Raw genomic sequence first — 23,129 nt, 5'->3', positions numbered from 1 at the left:
TCAAATCTTCATTACATGTTATAGCAATGCCTGACGTAACAGGCGTGGAAAGCCTATTTTGCAAACTTTACATAAATAAAGCCTACTGCCTTCTAGGAGCAGTTTACAGGCCTCCGAATTCATCTGCCACAATGTTTGAACAGCTGAACGAGCATATGCATCGCCACATAAAGCCTGATGACAAAGTGATTCTGACAGGTGATTTTAACCTTCCCAATCTGCTCTGGAACACCTTTTCGATAACCAGTGCCAAAAGTGTTGAGAATGAAATGTTAGACATTGTGTTCAATTTCGACTTCTTACAAGTTGTAAATGAGGCGACCAGAATTCAAAACGGTTATGAGTCAGTCTTTGATCTGTTCCTTATAAGAGGGAATATTAAAGACAAAGTGATCTGCAGCGTCGCATAAGGCTCTTCAGATCACAAAGCAGTAGTCTTGACGCTAGAGGGCGTCGCATTGGAACAGCAAGGCGATGTCAAGTTGTTTCATAATTTTTCTAAATGAGAAGACGAGTCTATTCTTGATGCTCTTAGATTTATTGATAACCCTTGTACAATAACCCTTTATTGTACAACTACAATGCCGAAAACATCGTGCTTTCTGAGATAACCGCATATAAATACCTTGGCCTCTGGATTACTAACACTCTCTCGTGGAACAAACATATTGACAATGTCACAACAAACTGCCTTCGAAAACTATTTTCACTAAGACGCTCTCTAAAATTCGCTACACCTCCTGCGCGTTTTCTTTCTTACAATGCCATAATTCGACCAATGTTGGAATACGCGATTGTCATCTGGGATCCCTTTACTAAAAGAAACATTACTAAACCAGAAAAAGTTCAAAAAAGGGCAGTACGATTCATATATAATTCATATGGCTGCACTTCAGTTACAGAGCTCCTCAAGAGAAGTGGATTGCCATCTGTGACACAAAGGAGCCGAACATGCCGTTCACATTTTTTATTTCAGCTCATAAAAGGGCACAAAAACGTTGACACATCATGCTTTATCACTTTTTCTACTAGTTATGCTACACGTCGTCGACACTCACAGACAATAACACCGTTAACTACTAAAAAGAATTGCTTCAAATTTTCTTTTTCTTCCTAGAACCATTGTTGAATGGAATAATGTTACTGATGGCGTTGTAACCCAATGCTCACTGCAATTATTTGAGTCGCATCTATGTTTATGTAGCAAGTGATTTACTGTGTGTGATTCAGTAACTGCTTGGCAATGCACATCGCGAGTGACCTATGTTATGTACCGCGGTATCTTGTACTTAGATGTTGTAATTTCACTTTGTATGCACCCTGCTAAAATCCTGGAAACAGAACATCAGTATTAATAAATAAATAAATACACTACAAGCCAAGCCGATGTAGTAATGATAACTGTAGGGCTCACCTGTAGGGCTCTACCTGTAGCACCTGTAGGGCTCTTCTAGCAGTTAATAGTTATTAAAATGTTGGTGAGTGTCTGTGAAAGGTAACTCCTGCAGTTACTAACTTTTTATTTGCAGTTACAAACCTTTTACTAACTTTGCTTTAAAGAGTGTACACAGCGACCATCCTTGGCTCACTCTACTATGCTGCGCAATTGCAACTATGGTCGGCACGCCCTGTCTGGACGGAGCATCACCGACGCGGTGGCGTCGTGGAAGGTACGAGCGATGCTTTCGCACAGGACATCTGCTGTATTCATGAGCACACCGGTTACTTTCTCCTACATACAGTCTGTGTAGTTTGTGATGCAGCTTAATTGAATCGCTTTGATTCGCAATCGTGATTGCGGTTTGGGGAACATTCGCCATGTCTAGTGCAAATGGCGAGAACTGAAAAATTATGCAGATATAAGAGACATGTTGGAGTCTACGCGAAGTGAAGCTTCAGTGAAGCTCCTAATTAAATACCGTGTAACTAATAGCAAAGCATACAATTGTGTTTATCTTTCGCCCAGGCAACGTGTATTCTCATGCAACGCTTAGGATTATCCACTACACCGTTCGCAAGCCGCGATGCAGAAATGCAAATACCAAAGGAAGCGGACGCGCAGTGCGAGATGCAGACGGAGCGATGTCGCGAAAACGAAGGCGCTTGTTGTTTGTCGAGGAAAGAATGGTGATGAGAGGGTCGCGGGGCCTACTTGTGGCGGAGTGTGTTTGGTTCATACATATTACGGCGGAGAAGACGCGAAACCGACTGGAAGCACGTGGAGAAACGAGCGGTCAGGAAAGAGTGCCACTCGCAACTAAGTTTATCCAGACAAAGCAGCTGCACTTCTTGAGGAAGGGGCGAACATGCGTAAACACATTTGCGCACCGAAAACGAACGAGGTAGCAATAAAAACGGAATTACCGAAATGCATGCTTATTCTAGCTTAGACATAAAGAATTGATTTTGATCTCTTCCACGTACCATAAGAGGAAGGAAGGAATAACTTTATTTAAAGGGGTTGCGATGAAAGGTTATGAGCTCGATGGGTGACGAGCACGCGCAGGGAAGTGTGAGACGTATTTAAATGCCCCTTGTGTCACCGTGACACATATGCCCATTCTGGAAGACGAGGGACAAACATTAAAAGCAAGCAGGCTTTGAGCATTGGCTAAAGGGGGGGGGGGGGGGAGAGCACATGCTCGATGGCCCAATAATCAGGTTACCCAAATTTAAGGAATTTACGAAAGAAAACGTTGGATATCTCGCAATACCTCGTTAAATGTTCTGTGTGCTTTAGGGATACCTATGGACCGACAATACGTACAGGTTTTATATGCTGCGGTTTTTCTTCTTTAGTGCCAAAGACAAATGCGGCCTCCATAGCACCGCGTTGTTCGTCGGAATTCCGGGCCTATTGGGGGAGTACCCCGTCGCTGGAAAGACTGGCGCTGCAATCGAAGTGATGCGGGCCCTGCCACCACGTCGATGGTTTTGGAAGTAGGCGAGCGGGCTGAGAACGAAACTTGTAGCAACGGCAGGCAAGACTTAGCCACACGGTGGCTCGCAGCTCACCTATTACAAATAATGAGATATCAATAAGCATTCAGAAAAAAAAAGTAGCTAAATCCCTGCGACTTGCCGATGTGCCTTGTGCGACGAAGCATAGAGCAGCAGAGCGAAATTATTTGTGAACAGCTCCGGAAGCGCTCGCTCAACGATGGTGGCTATTGTGCTGTCAAATGCTCATTTGGCACTGTCAGAAGGCGCGGTGTGAATGCGGGAGCTTCATGTACACCGTGTTCATGGCTGCCAAAAATTAAAAAAAAAAAAACGTGCCGAGAACAGGTCGGGAGCACACAGAACATCACCTTGTCCGATTTCTTATTTTCCCACTTTCCTCGTTGTTTTTCGAGCATGAAGCCGTGTAAACACCTTAAATTCAGGCGTGTTAGCAATATACCGCATTTTATGTATTCTTACTTTGATTACATAGAGTTTCAAGAAAAAAAATCTCCTTGAAAACAAAAATCGGCTTCTTGGGATGGGTTAGCTGTAGGGGCTTGCATTACTTGCACTTCATGTCGTAACCGCCAAGTAAACATAATTTGAAACAATCACAAAATGCTTTTTAATTACATATTTTATGTTCCATATGGAAATTATGCAACTGAGTAGTAATGACGTAATGCATGCTTAGTGGAAATCATAAGGCTATCACCGATCTTGTCATCTACGTCTCAAAACCGTGTCCCACACTGTAAACAGGTTTGACCCTTTTAGGGAGTTTTGGCCTCGTTGCATAACTTCAGCCCTTAAGGGAGGACAATATCCTCCATTCGAACGGAGTTTTTTTTTACACCCTTGTGTTTGGTGGTGTTAAGGGGAATTATGGGAGTTTTTTAATTCTCCTTTGAACACCAACCCCTGAGTGGTTGCAGGAGTCTATATGGAGAATTATGGGAGGTTTTCAATTCTCCTTTGAACACCAACCCCCGAGTGGTTGCAGGAGTCTATATGGGGAACATTGGGAGTTTTTCATTCCTCTTTTGAACACCAGAACTATGGAAGTTCTTATGAGGAGCTTTGGGAGCTTTTACAAGTTGACATGGGTATTTCATTTTGCTTCTTATGGGAATTTATAGGAGAAGCGATGGGAGTTCTTACGTACATATTTTCGGAAACGTTTGGCTTCTTAAGGGCGTTTTGAAGGATACCTTTGGGAAATTATTTTACCTCCTTGTAGGAGTGCTTAGGTGTAAACCTGGGAGCAACCGTTCCCATATTTTGGGAGCTCTGCTTAAGGGAGCACTTATGGATAGTTTTGAGAGTTCGATTTTTGCTTTTTATGGGAACATATACGAGAATGCTTGGGAGTGAATTTTTACAGCTTTAGGGAGCTGTTTTACTAAGGGAGTTTTAAACAGATGTTTTGGGAGTGCATTTTAGCTCCTTATTAGGGCTTTTACAGGTAGGTCTGGGAGTTTATTATGCACTTTTTGGGAATTTTACGAGGTTGAAGGGAGTTTTGTGTGTGTGTTTAGTAGATTGTGTCTGACGAGTGCAAAAACCATGACAAAGCAATAAAATGTCTGGAAATTTATTGCAGTTCCAGAATCAAATGTGCCAGCATGATAGTACAATCAATGACTATTAGCATAATGAAAGTGAAATAATTCAATAAATTGGATACAAACAAGCAAACCAGTTTGACAGGAAATTCAAGCATATTGCAAGCTTCAGTAGTTGAAAATCCACAAGTGCAGCCAAGACTGAAATTCAGCGGCTCAAAACATCATGAGCTATTGGGCAGTCCTTGCATGCATTAGAACAGGCCACATTTGTTTTTGCATGTAAAAAGCATGCTACAAAAAATGATGCAAAGGAGGCCAGACAGCACCAATGACCTAGAACATAATGAAAGTACCTTTGAATACCTATGCTATTTCTAATAGACATCTACGTACAACTTATTCTCTCATGTAACACACAGCTGCAAAGAAAAAGCAGAAGTGGTACCACCCACTCTGAATCAATTTCCTTAGCGTGCAGCACCTGAAATTCAAGCTTGCCAGCTAGAGAACATGACAAGTTCACAGCAAAATGGGCATAATGTGATAACAGTAGACAAACAGGTGATATCTCAGGCTGAAGTTAATTCAACAAGGGGACTAGTCGTCATCAGGGAAAGAAAATCCAAGCAGACAATTCCAGCTCACACTTACTTGCATACACAGATGTCGCTACATAGGTTTGTGTTGTGATGCCCCATGACCTAAGTCAGCATCAAAGAGGTTCATTAAAGAGTGGCACATATGCAGTGGCACACACCCAGCGTACATACACAAGTTTGTGTCAAAAAAGTTCATTGGAGAGCTGCATCTACCCAGTGGCCCCAAGTGCTCGTAGTAGCCCCAGGGGCACATACTGAATTTCCACAAATATAAGGAGTTTTTTTTTTCAAAATTTCTGGCGTCAGAAGACGCCTCGCATTATATAACTGAGATAGTCACAAACAACAAGATCACTAATAGAAATTGGTGCCAGCAACCTGCCAAACTCCCATACTTCTACACACCTTGCTACCCCAACTAAACCCCCATGGTGAGCATTTAAACTTACCTCACCTTCTCTATGCACTCACTCATTTTGCTGGATATCCATGGAGTGGAGAAAAGTGAACTATATAAATACTGCCAAGGAAAACGGTTGTTACCCTAACGAAGAAGTCCACTTCTCAAAAAAATTTCTCCACCTGACATAACACTTGTTCGACCTCTGCTGATCACCTTCAGCTGAATATTGCATATCACACAAAGCAGCAATTCAACTATAATTTTTAGTTTTATAATGACACAAAAATTTCTTAGGATGTGAAAGAAAATATGATACAGGAACCTTTAACAGTATCCATAAGTGTGAAATTTTTACACAGGCAAAGAGGCAAACACTTTGCAACCAGGGCACACATAAGGCGTCATTACATTTTCTCTGCAAAAAGCCTTAACACCCCGACGACAGGTGGTGTTGCATGAAGCCATGCATGCATTTCAAAAAATAGGCATTTTGTATTTTCTTCTTCCGCAAGATCAAGGCAGGCAGGCTGTGATGCTGTGCAAACAGTGGTGGCCTTCAAAAGGGAAGGAATCCACACAAAAAGCCATGGTACTGTTGAGATGGCAGTGCATGATAGGGAGCATTCTGGAAAACCAAACAAAATAGATTATGTACTATTGTATTGCAAACAGACACCGCATGAATATTTAAACATAGCATCACCAATTATTCAACAGTGCTGGGCCATTCAATGCTACCACTCCAAGTGCATCTTGGCCACCTCAGATTTTAGGAAAAATTACAGCCCATTGTACAGTTGCAGGCTGGATGAAGTGGAGAGTATGACGAAAGCCCGTCTGGTCGGGATGATGCATACTAAAAGGAAGAGGTCCAGACACCGACCAAAATGTTTAAAATAGTTTTTTACATTTTCAAATTCAAATAAATTCAAATGACTTCAAAAATTCAAATAAGTACTTTAAACCATTTTGGTCAGTGTCCAGACCTCTTCCTTTTAAGTCGCAGAATGCACAAACAGACTACTTCGCGAAAATTTCACATGGTGTGAGTATCGTTATCTTGTAGGCTAAGGTTGAAACATCACGGCACTGACAAAGCTACAAACAAGATGCATACTAAAAGGAAGAGGTCCAGACACCGACCAAAATGTTTAAAATAGTTTTTTACATTTTCAAATTCAAATAAATTCAAATAACTTCAAAAATTCAAATAAGTACTTTAAACCATTTTGGTCAGTGTCCAGACCTCTTCCTTTTAAGTCGCAGAATGCACAAACAGACTACTTCGCGAAAATTTCACATGGTGTGAGTATCGTTATCTTGTAGGCTAAGGTTGAAACATCACGGCACTGACAAAGCTACAAACAAGTGTTTCTACGAATGACCACAAGGCCTTCCAGAATGTTTCATTATGTGAGATAGACCATTAATGTTTTTTATCTGCAAAGAGTATCTTCTTATTCTGACTTAAGTATAATAGACCTTCGAGCAATTTCTGAAAAGTATTTTCATCCAGCTCGGGTGGTTTATAGGCGCAAATAACCAATTTAGGAACCCCCATTTTGTAGTGAAGAAAGCTTATATTAAAAAAACCTATAGCTGCAGTGATTAAAAGCTTCTGAAATTTTGAATCAACTCTATGTCTGCAGAAGCTCTTTAATTAGGTATTAGGACGCCTTGCAGCACTGACAATGAAAGGAAATCATGACAACATATTACAAAAACTAATAAAATGAATGTGTTCTTGATAATATATGTTGTTGTATTATACACAGATTATACAAAACACCAGCAGTAATGTGCATATCTTCAGAGTGCACACACAGTTCACCAACGTAATAATAAATACAGGTCAACATCATAAAACAACACATAGGTACTGGCGTTTTTCTTTCACATTGGCCTAAAAACCAATCACATGAGCATTCAGCCATCATATAAGCAGCACCTGCTTGCATGAATTCAAGGAACTTTCAGATGTGCAAAATCGTTTAGGAGCTTTTAAGCAATAGGCATGACACTACTATTATGATTAATTTGTTGCCTGTAAGTGGTAAATCAAGTGAACTGCTAGTTGTCCTTCCGGTGAAGGATATTACAGAAAATGTGAGGACAAAAAGATTATAGTAGCTATTTGGAACTCATGAATGTTAAGAAGATAATATGCAATGTTACCATGCTGACAGACAGTCAGATAAAAGATGATACAAAGAAAATATTATATATAGATTACACAGATGCAAGCATTCTGCTTCTTTATTGCTGCAAAACTCTGTAGTTATAGAAGTGCTTCATCCCCTGAAAAATATTTTTAGCAATACATTCACTATGGAGTTCTATTGAGGATGCATCAGATTTGCATGCTACAAGTGGTTTGAGCTGTTCACAGACAGACATCTGGCTTGTAAACGCAAGAGCATGACGAAATACTGCAAGTGCTCCAGAAAAATGCTTGCATGGTAAGGGAAATGACAAAAACAAGAATGTGGATGAAAAGACCAAACTGCCCCAAAGTCTAATTTTAGCAATGTAAGGTTTTATGAAACATAATTACAGTTCTAAGACAACACAAAATACCAACATGATATGCAGAGAATGGGTGCTGGACATCAAGCAACCTCACTAAACAATGATTACATACATAAAAACGACACATTCGCAGGAAATTTCACAATACACGACATATAAACTATGTGATTCATGATGCACCCATGTCATACATCATATTGTTCAAGTAACCAACTTCTTTATTCAAGACCCCTGTAGAAGGTTTGTTAATGCAGTTATTGGTTTCTTGGATGGAAAAGACCTAGTATACAAATCTGCACTTCCCTGCCTTATATTTGCAAACTGCATGTGTACAGTCACAGTTTGGCATGTTTTGCAATGTTTTGTGAGATATCCAGATGCTGTTACCACCTACATCTGTGCACAATGCTCCTGCAGCCTGCCATTACCACAAATCCTGGTCTATCCTACATAATACCCCAGTCACACGGGCACTTTCAAAGTCCTTTGAACCAAAGATTCTTAACTTCAAGGGAGAATGTGCACTGTCACACAGGCACAGCAAAGGAGCCCTACTGGAAGGTGGCTTTGAGTCAAAGGAGTGCGCGTTCGTCCTTTGAAACCTCAAGGGAATACTCCCAAGCCTAGAGGGTGTCTGACAGTAGAAAAAATAATCTAAAGATATGGAAGTTCAATTTTTACCTCTTCAGAACAAGCTTATAAGTACTGAATACTGTTACTAAAGTACTAAACACTTTCGGGACACCCGCAATCTCCATCATGAAAGCGCCGGTACAGCAACACCGGTACGGCCTGTCGTCAGCAGCAACCTCGACACAACACGGTTGCCATGTGCGATTTGGTTCTTTGGTTAGTGGCTGCTAGGCAGTCTCCTTGGCTTTTTTCTGCACATCTTTCCTTGTCACTTTTGTTTTTTAGTTTTTACAGCGTTTACGTGTACCTACCGCTACCTAGCCACAACGAACGAAACAAAGCAGCTGAAACAAAGGCAACAATGAATAATCGACGCCAATGTGCGGTGTACGAAGCGGTACACATGGTGGCCATCATTACAATAAATACATCTGTTTGTGATAAAGTAATGCCTTTACTACGTGTGCATATTATTTTGATGTTTCTATGTATTAGGAAAAATAAATGTTGCTGAAAAAAATGTGACAAATTTATTATAAGACGCATTGGGCTATATTTTTTTATTACTTTCAAGGTGATGGTAGCGCTAAGGATACATTGCGGTCTCTGTTAAAAGCTTCAACGGAGACTACCTGGAGACCATGTAGCACCGACATATATCCGTTGAACTAATGTCTTTGAAAGCTCAATGCTCCTTAACTTCAAAGGACCTTTGGCATGCTCGTGTGACGGGTATAACACTTGCTGCTGAAGGCATTAAAGGCACTCAAAGGTGCCTCAAAGACAGGCTGAGCATTCTGCGCAGGTTAGCGTGTCAGCAAGGCCTGAAACACTTGCAGGACATTGTAAAAGATGTCAATACATGGCAAAATACAACAGCACAACATACTCAGAAAATGTAAGGCTAAAATTCTACACTGATATATAAGGGCCTTCCCAGACAAACCGATAAATGCAATAGCACACCTTCTATTGAAATCTCGAATATAAAAATTGATTACTTGAAAAAGATGTACGGTACATGCAAAATAAAATGAGTGATGTATGTTATATGTCACGTGTAGTCAAATTTTGCTGCAAATTTGAGCATTTCATGCATGCATATAATCGCACTCATGTACTAAAACAAGTTCATGTGTAGTGCTCATCCTGTGCATTTCATGTGTTTCATCTTATAGTGTAGTAACTATGTTTCCTAATGCCAGTAACCAACTCTCCCAGCTTTCAGCAATAGTATGCAAGATTATTTATTCTTAGAAGTATGATAGCAGGAAGAAACAAGGATAAAGACCTGTCAACAGGACTAGCATCAACTACAAGCTGATTTGGCTCCTGGATGGAAACGAGTATTAGTAATCGTAATCATTATCAATGTTTCAATGAGGGAGTGGGTGAACCCAGAACTTGCACAAATAACTACAGTAGCCACATGGCTGAACATATGAGCCGTGGGTGTTTCCCTATCTTCCAGCACATGAGGTTAGTTGCAGAGCCCCTAGAGAGCTGAGAGGGAAGTGATTGTGGTTTTCCACATTAGCAAATAAAGATCGACATGTGTCGGAAAATAATCACCATCGCTCATCGAAAACATGTAATTGTTTATAGAGCACTTATCCTCAATTCATTACACAGATTGCGTTAGGTGACTAATTTGTTTTACTACTGTTCTTAGTGCCCCATACAAGATTAACCTTTTCCATGCCAATTTTATTTTCAGAAAACCACTGAAATTTCTAAAATATTTTTATTAGCTATTCTTTGTGAAGAGTTTTTATTACTGCAATATCAGCAGTTCGTTTAAAATTTTCTGCTGCCTTTTACTAGCTGTTTTTCATGTTTTTAGGTTGCAAACAGACAAGGACGCAGAAACTGTCTACATGAAGCATATTTTTTTAAAGAAAGTCAAGAGTGCTTTTGTTATCCTCCATGAAAAATGTTATTGCAGGAAGAAAGGTGGTTAACCGAGGGCCCCTATTTTTATTATTCATATCATAAGAAGCCAACAAACACTGACACCAAGGACAACATAGAGGAAATTACTTGAGCTTAATAAATGAAATAATGAAACGATAAATTAATGGAAATGAAAGTGGATGAAAAAACAACCTGCCACAGGTGGGGAACGATCCCACAACCTTCGCATTTCGCATGCGATGCTCTACCAATTGAGCACCGCGGCGCCGTTTACCGATCCACTTTCTTGGGTATTTATGTTTCCTTGTAGAACCCTGGGAGTGTTAGCCAGCGTTACCACTCACAGACCTTGGCGGCGGACATGGAACATCCTTTCTGCCGCAGGCGTCACGAGAACGTGATCTTTTTTTAGTGAAGGCAACCGGTCAATAAACCCACACATGCTACCTGAAGGCATCAATGTTGCCTGATTCGAGACACTCGTTATGTAATAAATGAGAAGAAAGAGGGTTAACCGAGGGCCCAATTTTTACTAGTAATATCATAAGAAGCCAACAAACACCAAGGACAACATAGGGGAAATTACTTGAGCTTAATAAATGAAATAACGAAATGAAAGTGGATGAAAAAACAACTTGCCACAGGTGGAGAACGATCCCACAAGTTCACTTTCTTTTTTTTGGGGTGGGGGCAAAAACTGAACACATAACTAATCACTGATCTATCATGCAAGTGGTGTTTGCCTATCTCAATAGTCTATATAAAGACAGAAAACTAGGCTCAGGTGTTTTTATCTCTAAAAGAAAAGACAAGCTTTTATACGGCAACCTATCAACTTGAAGCCCACGGTAGTAGTTCTCTTCTATGGCATCTAGCTGTTGAGCACGAGTCAAATAAAAATTAATGCAAATGTATTAGTGTTCCATGCTTTTAATGCATGGAAAAGGGACACTAAAGGAAATTAATGAGTTAAGTTAGATTAGAGGTTAGCCTTTTGTAATAACAAATTCATCATTTATACCAAGAACAGAGCTTTTATAAGCAAGAAAATTAGAGAACTGGAACATCAAAGGGCACCAACTAATATATTGAACCAAATTCTGTAGTTTTATTTGCCAAAACCACAATATGATTATGAGGCATGAAGTACGAGGGATTCTGGAATAATTTTGACCCCCTTGATTACTCTACTGTGCATACAGTGCAAAACACACATGCATTTTTGCATTTCACACCTATCAAAATGCAGCTGCCACAGCTACAATTTGATTATCCACCATCAGGCTTGGCAGCGCAACACCAAACAGCCCAACTCAGAGCCCATGCTTGTCAGCAACCTTCTGCAGTGAGTGCATCACTTGGTGCTCATGAGGCAGTACTTCCAGCTGCTTCAGCTGCTTTAAAGTGTGCGCACTGCCGGCTTTTGCTGTTTTACAGCCCTTAAAGCCCAACCACAACAAAAGTTAGGGCTGCATAAAAAAATGATTCAAACAGTGTAAATACAAAACAGCATTCTAGCAATCTTGATACCGAGACTGAAATGATGCCACAATTACCAGTAACTGGCAGTGAGGCATGACTCAGATTGCAGGGCACCTTAGTGTGGCCTACGAGATAAGGGACCACCTGCAGCTGCCTGCAGTGATAAAAACCTGAAGGCGATGTGGACTCTCGTCATAGCCACTAACCACCAGGTTCACGTGTCGTTTGCTAATACATTATTAAAAGAATATCAAAAAGACATTTAGATACCAGCCCCGCAGCTTTGCCAAGATGACTACAGTAGTATTTACTACTAATTTATTACCAATATAGCCAAAGTGAAATTTCCTTGCATTTGGAATTTAAGCTTTTGCAGTAGGGGTTTTGAGATGTGATAATCGCAATGCTCCTGTGCTTTGTGACATTACATCACTAGATATTTGACAACGCCGTGGTTCTAAGTGTTTTTACATACATCGATATCTTGATTCTTTTACAACCTAACTCTAATATGACACATGAGAATACGGTAGATAACATTTGAAATGTCTTTAATGGGCACGGAAAAGGACTAACCTTTACACATGAGACACGCATGGTGAAAGCATTGTAAGCAAGGCTCCCACGTCTCTTTAAATAATTTTTCACTTTGGTCGGTGTCAGTTCTGTTTTTTCCCTTGACTCTTCCTAACCGGACAAGACTTCGTCAGACTCAACTTCATTAACCCATTGACAATATGCTGCATATCTTAGGTAAACATTTGATGCTCACCCTAACGCATGTTTCCTGAAGTTACCAACTAAGAGCAAAGAAAGGTTAGCTACTGTATGAACCAGCCTAAATCCATGTTAAGCCCACAATTGCCCAATGTGCCTTGAATAGGCTGTAAAAATGTGTATTAACACAAGGCGCAATAGATTTTGTGCTCACGTTGGCATGTTCATAACAGCTGGCCTCCCTCACTCTCATCATCGGAATCTCAGAATCCCTACTGCGAAAACTTCAGGCGTGGAAAGCAGCAAAGGTAACAGTGCGCAGTTTGAAGCAGCCAGAGGCACTGCCTCATGAGCACAGCAGTTGCACTCACTGAAGAAGGTTAATGACAAATATGGGGCCCCATTCGTGCTGCTGGTTCCGAAGAAGCCATCTAAGCTTTTTTTCCCACGCTTGAGTGTAAAAATACAGCTGCTTTTAACAAAAGGCATGCAACACCGTTCATGAATTGTGCCATTGGAATGGTTTACCAAATAACCTCTTACTTCTGGTAAGCTCTACACAAGCCAAATTGGACGCTGCACTGATGAAAGGGCAAGAGAACATTTGCAGAATATAAAAACAAAGTAAGACCAATGTAGGTGAGCATTGTAACACATGCACTTGTCATCCACAACTTGAAATATATTCTTGGCAGAAGTAGAAACATGAATTCACAACTGATATCAGAAGCTCTTTTAATATCAAAGAATGACTGTAATTATTCTTTTTTTTTTCTATTTCTCACAAGTATGTGTATGAATGTTTTTTGCTTTTGGTTTACACAGGTTGCTACACCTTGATTTGTTTGACCCTGTTCCCTTCTTTGCAATCTTTCCTCCCTCCCCCTCTTTTATGAACTTCCAGAGAGATTATATGAATAGTTCCTGCTTTCTTAGAAAACATGGCACACACACGGTGGATGTGGAACATCCTTTCTGCTGCAGGCATCACAAGTACGTGATCTTTTTGGGTGAAGGCAACTGGTCAATAAAGCCCCACATGCCAACTGAAGGCATCAATGTTGCCGGAATCGAGACCCTTATGTAATGAACGAGAAGAAAGCAGGTTAACCGAGGGGCCCGATTTTTATTAATCATAAGACGCCAACAAACAAAGGCACCAAGGACAACACAGGGAAAATTAACGGAACTGAAAGTGGATGAAGAAACAACTTCCCGCAGGTGGGGAACGATTCCACATCTACGCATTACGTGTGTGATGCTCTACCGATCGAGCTAACACAGCACCGTCTTCCCATCTATTTTCTCGGGTATTTATGTTACTACTAGAACTAACCCTGGGATTGTTAGCCAGTGCCACCACTCACAAACCTTGGCGATATGTAGAGCATCCTTTCTGTCGCAGGCATCACGAGTATGTGATCTTTTTGGGTGAAGGCAACTGGTCAATAAACCCACACGTAGTACCTGAAGGCACCAATGTTGCCAGATTCGAGACCCTCGTTATGTAATGAACGAGAAGGGGGTTAACCAAGGGGCCCGATTTTTTACTGCTGGTGTAGTACACACTTTCCTGCGTTTAGGGTGATGCCAGCTTCTTGCAGGTGCTGAAGTACTTTGTGCAGTCGTGCATCATGTTCTGTCTTTGTGCGGCAAACACTATTATGTCGTCTTGCAGACATGCTTGGCCGTCCAGGCCTTCTAGCAGTCTTAGCATTTCCCAGTGGAAAAATTCAGTTGCTGTGGAAATTCTGAAGGACAATCAGAGGAACTTAAAATGGCCAAGTGGCGTCAGGAAAGTGTTGTACCTCTGGGACTCGGGTAACCAGTAACCAATATCCGGCTATAGCATCAAGTTTGCTAAACCAGGCAGCTCCGGTGAGTTTGGCCAGGCAATCATTGATGGTGGGCACTAAGACTCATTCTCACAGAATGTTCTATTTTAACCTTCCAAAGTCAATGCAGATTTGAAGCTCGCCTCCTTTATTTTTAGCCACTACCATAGGTGCATGCCACTCTGTGGTTTCTTCGACCTTTAAGATGACACCCAGGCTCTCCGTTCTCTCCAACTCACATTTGGACACTCGGCAACATGGGCAGAGGTACTCGCCCCGAGTACATAATAGCACACCGCTTGGCATCAGGGAGTAGCGATATATTGTAATCGGTCCTGAGAAGGTAGGCCCAGGTCTGTAGCCAGGTAGAGGTAGTGGCATAAAATGTTGGCTGGGTCGCTGACCTTGCCTTTTGACTCCGCTACTTCTAGGAGACTTGGTTGGACATTGAAGGATTTGATTGCGGGGGGACGTCAAAAAGTGCGTCATGCAGCTTGTCTATTACATAAATTTGTTCTTGACACAACCAGCCATTTCAGCACACGGTAGCAGTCTAACCGTTGCTTTTTTTGGTCCTGCCGGGTCCGAGCAGCTGTTCTTTTGCTTGCTTCAGGTTTCCCGTGACTTGTTCGTCGTAGAGGCTTGTTGGCATGGCAGTCACATCTGCACCAGTGTCTACCTTGAAGCCATTGACCATCACATTGATTTTTCATGGCCCAGGATCCTGTTGGTCAGTTAATTGTCCAAGTAAACCTCTTCCAAAACAGCTTGGTATGTGCATTTTGTTCTGCTTTTTGGAGGCGGAAAAGCATGTGGCAGCTGTGTTCCTTTTTACTGCAGGCACTGCATGTTTTGCCATTCGCCGTGCACATAGTGTGTGATGGTGAACCATAGGTGTCTTGTTGAGCCATACCACTTGCATGTCAGCGCAGTTTGGTCACGCTGGTTTTTACGAGAATTATTTGACTTTCCTTTGCTCTTCGAGAAGCTGTGCATGGTGTCTACAGCTTCAAGTGATTGTAGCTGTGGCCGTAGGTCCTTTTGCTGCTGTTTGATTGTTGCCGCCATGTTGCGAGCAGCGTTGACAGCAGCTTCCAGAGTAAGCTCAGCGTTAAGTTGCAGCTTCTCACTTACCTACGTGTCTGTGGGACCGACCACGAGTCTATCACAGATCAGTTCCTCTTTCAGGGCGCTGTACTCAGAGGCTTCAGCGAGCCTGAAGAGTTCGGTGATGAACATATCGGCTATCTCATGCACGTCTTGCTTCTGGCTGTTGAACTTTGCACACTCGTATATCATGTTCATCCGTGTCAGGAAATTTTTTATGAACAGCTGCATTACTGTGTTGAAGTCGAGTTTCTCAGCATCACAGAGCCTGAGCAAGGCTAGGACGTCTTTGGATTCAAGACCCATGGCATAAATGAGTGTGTTCACCTGCGTCTCGTCGTCGTCTTTGGTCTGGAGATAGCTCTATAGCCCTCCCTTCTCGTGAGCCACCGTTTCTACTCCTCGGGCTGCCGAAAATCAAGTTTTTCCGGCAGTTTGACGACGAACGAGTTTAGTGGAGCTGCGTGCTGGGCTGTGGACACTGTAAGTGAAGCCATGGGTAGCAAAGTTTCGTATTCACCGCAGTGCGCTGTAGGTGTAGACTTCTACTTGCGTGGTGCATTTCTCACAGCGTTGTCGAGTATCCCACCGTTGCCTCCATGTCATGGTCGGGTGACGAGCATACGTGATTGACAAAACGTAAGTGTTAACTGGAACTGTTTACTAGGTTGGGTATGCAAAACAAGCACGGCTACATGCCGGCTCGGCTTACACGGTCTGGTCCGCTCTCCCAGAGGCGTTGTTCCGCATCTTACATGACCGTGTACATAGCGCCATCTCGTTGCGGTAGCTCGCATGACACGGTGCACCAGTGTAACTCAATGGACAGCAACTTCAAAAAAAGTATATTTCGGAAGGCTGCCCAAGTTTAAACAACTCTCAGTTAACGTTAAGGCGATTTGCCCTCTTATTAACATGCACATTTACGCCACTAGACCATAACCTCATTGCTACATTATAGCACAGTTTTGGTCCGAATTAAAACACTGATATAACACAGCGGAAAAGTTACGAATAAGTGCCATAAATACAAAGAATATTAGAAGGGCATACACTATCATTCTTGCTAACTGCTCATTTGTTGAAATTCTGGCAGTCTTCTGAATTATAATTTTTAAACGTGCTGCCCATTGAGTTATGATAATGCATTGCGGTGAAATTTGATAGATGGCCGCAGAGCCAATTCAACATTTCAGTTTCAACCACAGCTAGTTACCCCTATGCTTTTCTTGGCTTCATTGCCTGCTGGCTTTATATGGTCGTGATTTTAAAAAAATGAAGCCCGTTTTCCTTCTCATTCATTCATGCGAGGGTTTGAAACCTCACAGCTTTGATGCCTTTAGGTAGCATGCATGGGTTTATTAGCCACATGCCTGCTCTCTTCAGTTCAGGTGTTACGCGACACCATCGTGCAAAAAAAGATGTTCCACATCTGCCCACCATGGCTCTAAATGGCGCTGGCTAACACTCCCAGGGCATAAATACCATAAATACCCAAGTCAGCACAATTGGTAGTGCATCGCGTGTGTACTGCAAAGGTTGTGGGTTCAGTCACCACCACAGACAAGGTCCTTTCGTCTGCTTTCATGACTTTCTTTCAATATTTTCTACATTTCAATTTCAACCACAGCTAATTACACCAACGCTTTTCTTGGCTTAATTGCCTGTGACCTTTATATAATCAGCAAAAATAAGGTTACAAGAAAATTAAAATAAATAAGTGGAGGACAGGGTCATTGGTGTTCAAAGAAGCACCTTCCTTTTTGTATCGTTAACCAACATGTGCGCCCAATAGGTAACTCCTCTACCTGCACATCGAATGACAATGCAAGAGATGCAGCTGGAACCCACAGTCAAATATATGTACAGCATACCAATGCATCTCTCCTCCGAAGGTAGTGAAGAGCACAGGTGCCTGTAGAGTTGCGTGCCACGGTTCCTCTTGCCAACCCATGGAAAGGAGCATAAGTGATGCTGTAGAGCTTGCTCCTTCAAGCAGTGTTCAGGTATCCATTCATAATCCTGCATGTAGTGTCCAATGTATTGTAGATATCAAGACAGCTTCAGTCCTGCAGCAAATAAAGTGATCAGTTCTAACCAAAATGTTGAGATGTAGACACTTTGGCAGGCGGATGTTAAATGTTGAAGTTTCTGGGATGCCAGTGATAATCTCATTAAACATTATATGGGCCACTCATACAGGGATGGAAGCAGTCAAAGAAGTTTTGGAGCAGCTCTGGGAGGTGGCAAATTTGACACACTGGAGCATGAATTGCCCGTTTTCGAGCAGTAAATACATATTTACATGAGTAGCTTGGTAGAGGTCAATGAGTGAAATACAGGTATATGAAGAAAAGGTGTTCCTTATTTTACTTTACAGAGCACTATTTGATTATGGCAGATCAGTTCTGTGGAAGCCTGCAAGGCAAGTAAAATTCATGACAGGAAAAATTTTCACCCACCCTCCTTTAGCATGAAGCTACGAAGGAGACCTGTACAGGTTTCTCGGAAACCACCATTAAATTACATACTGGATATGACAACTAACTGTGGCCAAGAAAAAAATCAATGAGTGCTTTCCGTGAACATCACCCACTCACTCTATGTTGATAGGTTTATGTTTGTGCTACTCAAGTTTTTTTTTCCATTGTGAACAAGCAATTAATATGTACTTGTAATGAATGTTTATTTCCTTACTTATCGAATATGGTGCCAATGCAAAGGTTGTGGAATACGCCGAGAAATGACCGATAACAGCGTTACAACGACCTAGTTCATGTGTGGTCTTTTTTTTTCCGACAAAAAAAACAAACAAACAAGCGAATTTTTCTTTAGAAATTCACGTGACAATGCGCTCCGCAACAGTAATATAAGTGGTCTCAGACAGAAACAGTGTCATCAGTGCACTGCATATATTATGAATGTGCAAACCTGGGGCACAGTCTTGTAAAGGTTCGCAAAGCGAACTGTTACCAAGATCGCGCTACTTCGCATTTGGTAGGGACTGTACTTGCACGCCAAAAACTGCTGACATGTCGAGAAAAAACTGCAGCTGCTCTTTCCCAGTGCCCCTATTTGACAAAGTTTTTGTAAAGATTGATGCAATAGTGCGCAGAAGCATTGTCATGGTAAGGACAGTTTATTTTCACCTTTTATTTATTTCACGGGCTTTCATTCTCGTGCCTTCACAAATCCTAGGCTGTCTTAAATGCTGTTACCGGCCATTTGTAACCATCATACAAAGCTTTTCACTGACATCTCATCGATTAGGTAAATCAAGACACTCATCAGATACAGTGAACACCATTCGAGTAGTGCACTCTGGTAATTTTTCATTCTTGGCAACCTGCAGTTGAGATAGCAGAATATTGCAGAATAAATGTGAAGTGACGTAGTGGTCATTGCATATTTGCGAGTATTTTATATCTGTTTTGACACACTGGTTGGAAAAAAGACATGAACGGGCATGTTAATTGCACTTGAGCTATGGTATACAAGTTTCCCTTGTTGTGCAAGGGCGTCTACATTAGACAGACGGGAAGGGGTATCAATGATTCATAATAAGGTTAGTTACAGCGCAACCTAAGACAAGGACAACAGAAGGTACAAAATGACGACACGGCGCTGTTTTGTACCTTCTGTTGTCCTTGTCTTAGGTTGCGCTGTAACAAACCTTAGTATGAATCCCAACCAACTGGCCCAACTTGCCGTTCTGATGCAGTATCAACGATTGCTTGGGCGAGCATAGTTACAACCTTCATAAAAGTTAACGAAGTAGGCCCCTTGCGATGCATTGCAAGACTTGTGGATGCAAACTAGTTTTTTTAAAGAATGTGTCATCATAGGATGCAGTAACATTCAACTGATGCACGAGATTACTGATCAGGCTAATGCCATTGCCAAATACGTTAGGGTGTGCGTGAGTACACCCTCCTTATCTTTATCAGGCAAGGAACTTTACTTTCTAAGTTGGTCGGCACGTTTTCAGTGAACTGCAGCCGTCTGCTTCTTGTAAGGTTGTTGTTTTAGTCGTTTTTCTCATGTGTGCTATGAGCGGCGCATATAATGTGCAGTAGGGTCGTGGAATAAGACCAGTTAGAAGTTAGTGCTCATCCTGTCACCTGTACTTTTTCTTCCATACTCAAACTGAGTTATGCTAAAGCAAGATAAGAATCCATTCAGTCAGTTTGTGCCTTCGAACCAGTTCACCTCCACAGTGCACAATGATGCTATTATAAAGGGACATTGAAAATATTGTTTATTTTCTTTGAATAAATAAAGTTTAGTATGAAGTTTCACACTGCATTTTGCAAGTTTTAATTACCCTAGTATAAATTTGTATTCTAGAATGTGAAGGATGAAAACAAGCATTTCCAACCTTACACATTTCCAATGACATCTAATCACTACAACTTAGAGGAAAGGCGCTACGATCTCAAACAGTCGCAACTTCTATCCGCGGTTGTTGTATATAAAGGCATTACGCACCGAGAGAATATGGTCAAATCTTAAAGTTAAAACTACGGTAAAGGCTTGTACCAACACGCTTAAACAAGGGAGAACATGTCAAAACACATAGTGCGGAGGTAAAAAAAATAGATCATGGAGTTTTACTTGCCAAAACTACAATCTGATTATGAGGCACGCCATAGTGGGGGGACTCCGAAATAATTTTGACCACCTGAGGTTCTTTAACGTGCACCTAAATCAAAGTACACGGGTGTTTCTGCATTCTGCCCCCATCAAAATGCGGCCGCCGTGGCCGGGAATCGATCCCACGACCTCGTGCTTAGCAGCCCAACACCATAACCCCTAAGCAACCACGGTGGGTACAGTGCACAGCTGTGAAAATGTTTCCTATACCAGAAATAAGTTTTTGGCCAGGGGCTCAAGAACCGGGGGAATCGCGCCCTGTCTGGCGCTGTTCGCAGTGCCACCTCAGCCAACTGGCACATTTGCACGCGAGAACGAGAGCACCAAGTCCGGCCATGACTGGTAAACCCATATGACGATACATTACCAAAATATAGAGTAACTAAAACAAAAGGACGCGTACAAACGAGATGTGTCCTTTTTATTCAACTGACATATAATCTTCGCGCCTTCTCCCCCTTGTACGATATAGAGGTTACACAGTTCTCCTTATTCTATCGTCTTACATCATGCATGCGCACTGAGCACATCAATACGTTCTGGATATCGCAGAAGCCGTTGTTCACGGCGTGAGACTCACGATAGCGAAGTCAAATGCGATCCTTCTAGAAATAAAGAAATTGTTTGCCTGCGACAAACTTTGCAAACAAGAAATAAAATACGAGCTTACCAAAATGCTTCGTCCAGGTTGGTGGCGGCACGCAGTTCGTTGGCGTTCACCGTTGCGCATTACGCTGTGTTGTTAATCACGCCGCCCTCGCTTGTAGGCGTGAGAAGAGCATCAAAGTATTATTCTTTTCTGTCAAATACTGCTGCTTCGTAAGTACAAATAGAAAACTTTGAGTTGTCAAGCCTACCCCAGCATACTGGCACATAACAGCTTCCCGCGCTCAAATCTCGCTGTGGATTCGAATTCGCGCTGCGTGCATTTCGATGAGCTGTTGGGGCGCCACCTAGAAGAGTTTGAATATGGACAAAACAAAACAAAGTTCTAACATATGTCCGTCTAGATTATTTTATATTTATTTATTTAAGATATAAGGCACATGCTGTTTAGAAAATACTCACGGCAAACAATGTTTCAGTTTAGTTTCTTTGGCCCCTCGGCCCCTCCGATTTATGTCCATTGTCAGCTGGCCTGCGGCCTTTAAACGATATTCCTTACATATTGTGGCTCAATGTCGAGGACATTAAACCTGGTTGAATGGGGTTTAAATGGAGGGACAATATTTCGTTTTGTAGAGTATTGCTGCTGGGGATAAAGCGAGAAATATAGGCTGCTTCTCGTCGGCAAAAGGAGCCGGACGAGCAAGTCACGAAATTCAAGAAAACGAACGGCTTGCATGATTACTAGTACAGTCTCGCTTGGTTGACCAGTGAGAAACAGCATAATTAACAACCTAACAAATACAATGGACAGCCGCCAAATCGTTGGTCAATTAGACATGTTAATGATGAGTCAGAGTGGTTGTTATTTCGTGTTTGTCCGTTTGTAAACGTGTTGTGCAAAGCTTCGTTTATTCGATGTTGTGCCCCATTTCCACCAGAAAAAGAAAGAAAGAAAAGCGGCGTGTTTCTGTTGACGCGGCACGCGCAAGTGAAACGGATTTACGGGCAAGCCGCGCGTGTCACGTTCACACATATATCGCTCAATAAAGCATTCCGGCGGTATCGATCGACATACCGGCCGCACCACTGGTGGTAACGGCTATAGTGGTACCGGTGGTAATAAGGGGAGCCGAAAGGACCTAGAACCTCAGGGCACTACAAGAATATATTTCATGGTTTCACACCTGCTTACTGCAAAAGTGTACAAAGTACATGCATGGTATAGCACTGTACTCGTAATGCAAAAATAAACGAATTAAAATTAATTTGTAAACTAAGAAACCAAGGTGAACCTTCAATAATTCACGAACAGGTAGGTTCACACTCAACTGACTCATGAAACAGTATGCTAGCTGTGCCAAGAATCTTAATTAGTCGAGCAATTAAGGGTGGTGACTGTCATGTACAATGCCTTGGGGAAATGCATGCAGAAGTAGGACAATAGCTGTTGCTCTGTCTTTGCTCATGCCCTATCAACTGATTAATCACTTATTTATTTATTTATTTTTATTTTCACATACTGTAGTCCAATTGGGCTATCGCAGGAGTGGGTTTGTACATTGCATATAACAAAATATTTTTCTGCACAAATCAACTTCAATGCCTTAAAAAACATGATAACTTCAATATAAAAGATACAATCAGTATAATAAACGCAGCATGAATCAAGTAAATACAATGATTTTTCTAATTTACCTAGTTTCACCTGGGAGTAAGTTCCATTTTTCAATTGTATGAGGAAAGCTATACTTAAACAGGTTAGTATGCAGTTGAAATGGAGCAAGGTTAAGTTTGTGGCTATTCCTAGTAGGTTTCAAATTATCAGGAGACAGATAGTTGTTCTTTAATGAGTAGTGTGGGGTGTTATTTGAATTATGCAACAATTTAAGGCATTCATAATCACGCCGCTTGGACAGAGGTAGTAAACCGATTTGTTGTTTATTTAAGTCATTATTCCAAAAAATTGGAGAGTTGGAATTTCCCCTCACAAGGCACTATTGGCAATAAAATCACCTACAGTGCTTGTCGAATGGGTGCCGCAGTGCTACAGTTGACCTGCAAAGACGGGGCCGAACCCCTGCTTAGAAAATGGAAGAGAGGCCGAACTCTCTCGAGCCCTGGCTAACTTTGAGCA

At 41.7% G+C, this 23,129-nt stretch overlaps 1 long non-coding RNA gene across 1 annotated transcript; it reads right to left on the bottom strand.

The window, feature by feature from the left end:
* Positions 1 to 5,803: 5,803 nt before the first annotated feature.
* Positions 5,804 to 21,693, bottom strand: LOC140218767 (uncharacterized). The gene is made up of 3 exons (XR_011894948.1): positions 21,057 to 21,693; positions 17,608 to 17,755; positions 5,804 to 6,141 (listed from the first exon to the last, which is right to left on the bottom strand). It is a non-coding gene; the product is annotated as an uncharacterized lncRNA (long non-coding RNA).
* Between the last annotated feature and the right edge of the window lie 1,436 nt (positions 21,694 to 23,129).

The sequence above is a fragment of the Dermacentor andersoni genome, chromosome 6 (genome assembly GCF_023375885.2).
Source record: "Dermacentor andersoni chromosome 6, qqDerAnde1_hic_scaffold, whole genome shotgun sequence".
Taxonomy (NCBI): Eukaryota; Metazoa; Arthropoda; class Arachnida; order Ixodida; family Ixodidae; genus Dermacentor; species Dermacentor andersoni.
Note: the sequence above shows the minus strand (reverse complement) of the source record. Positions and strands in the feature narration are given on the sequence as shown.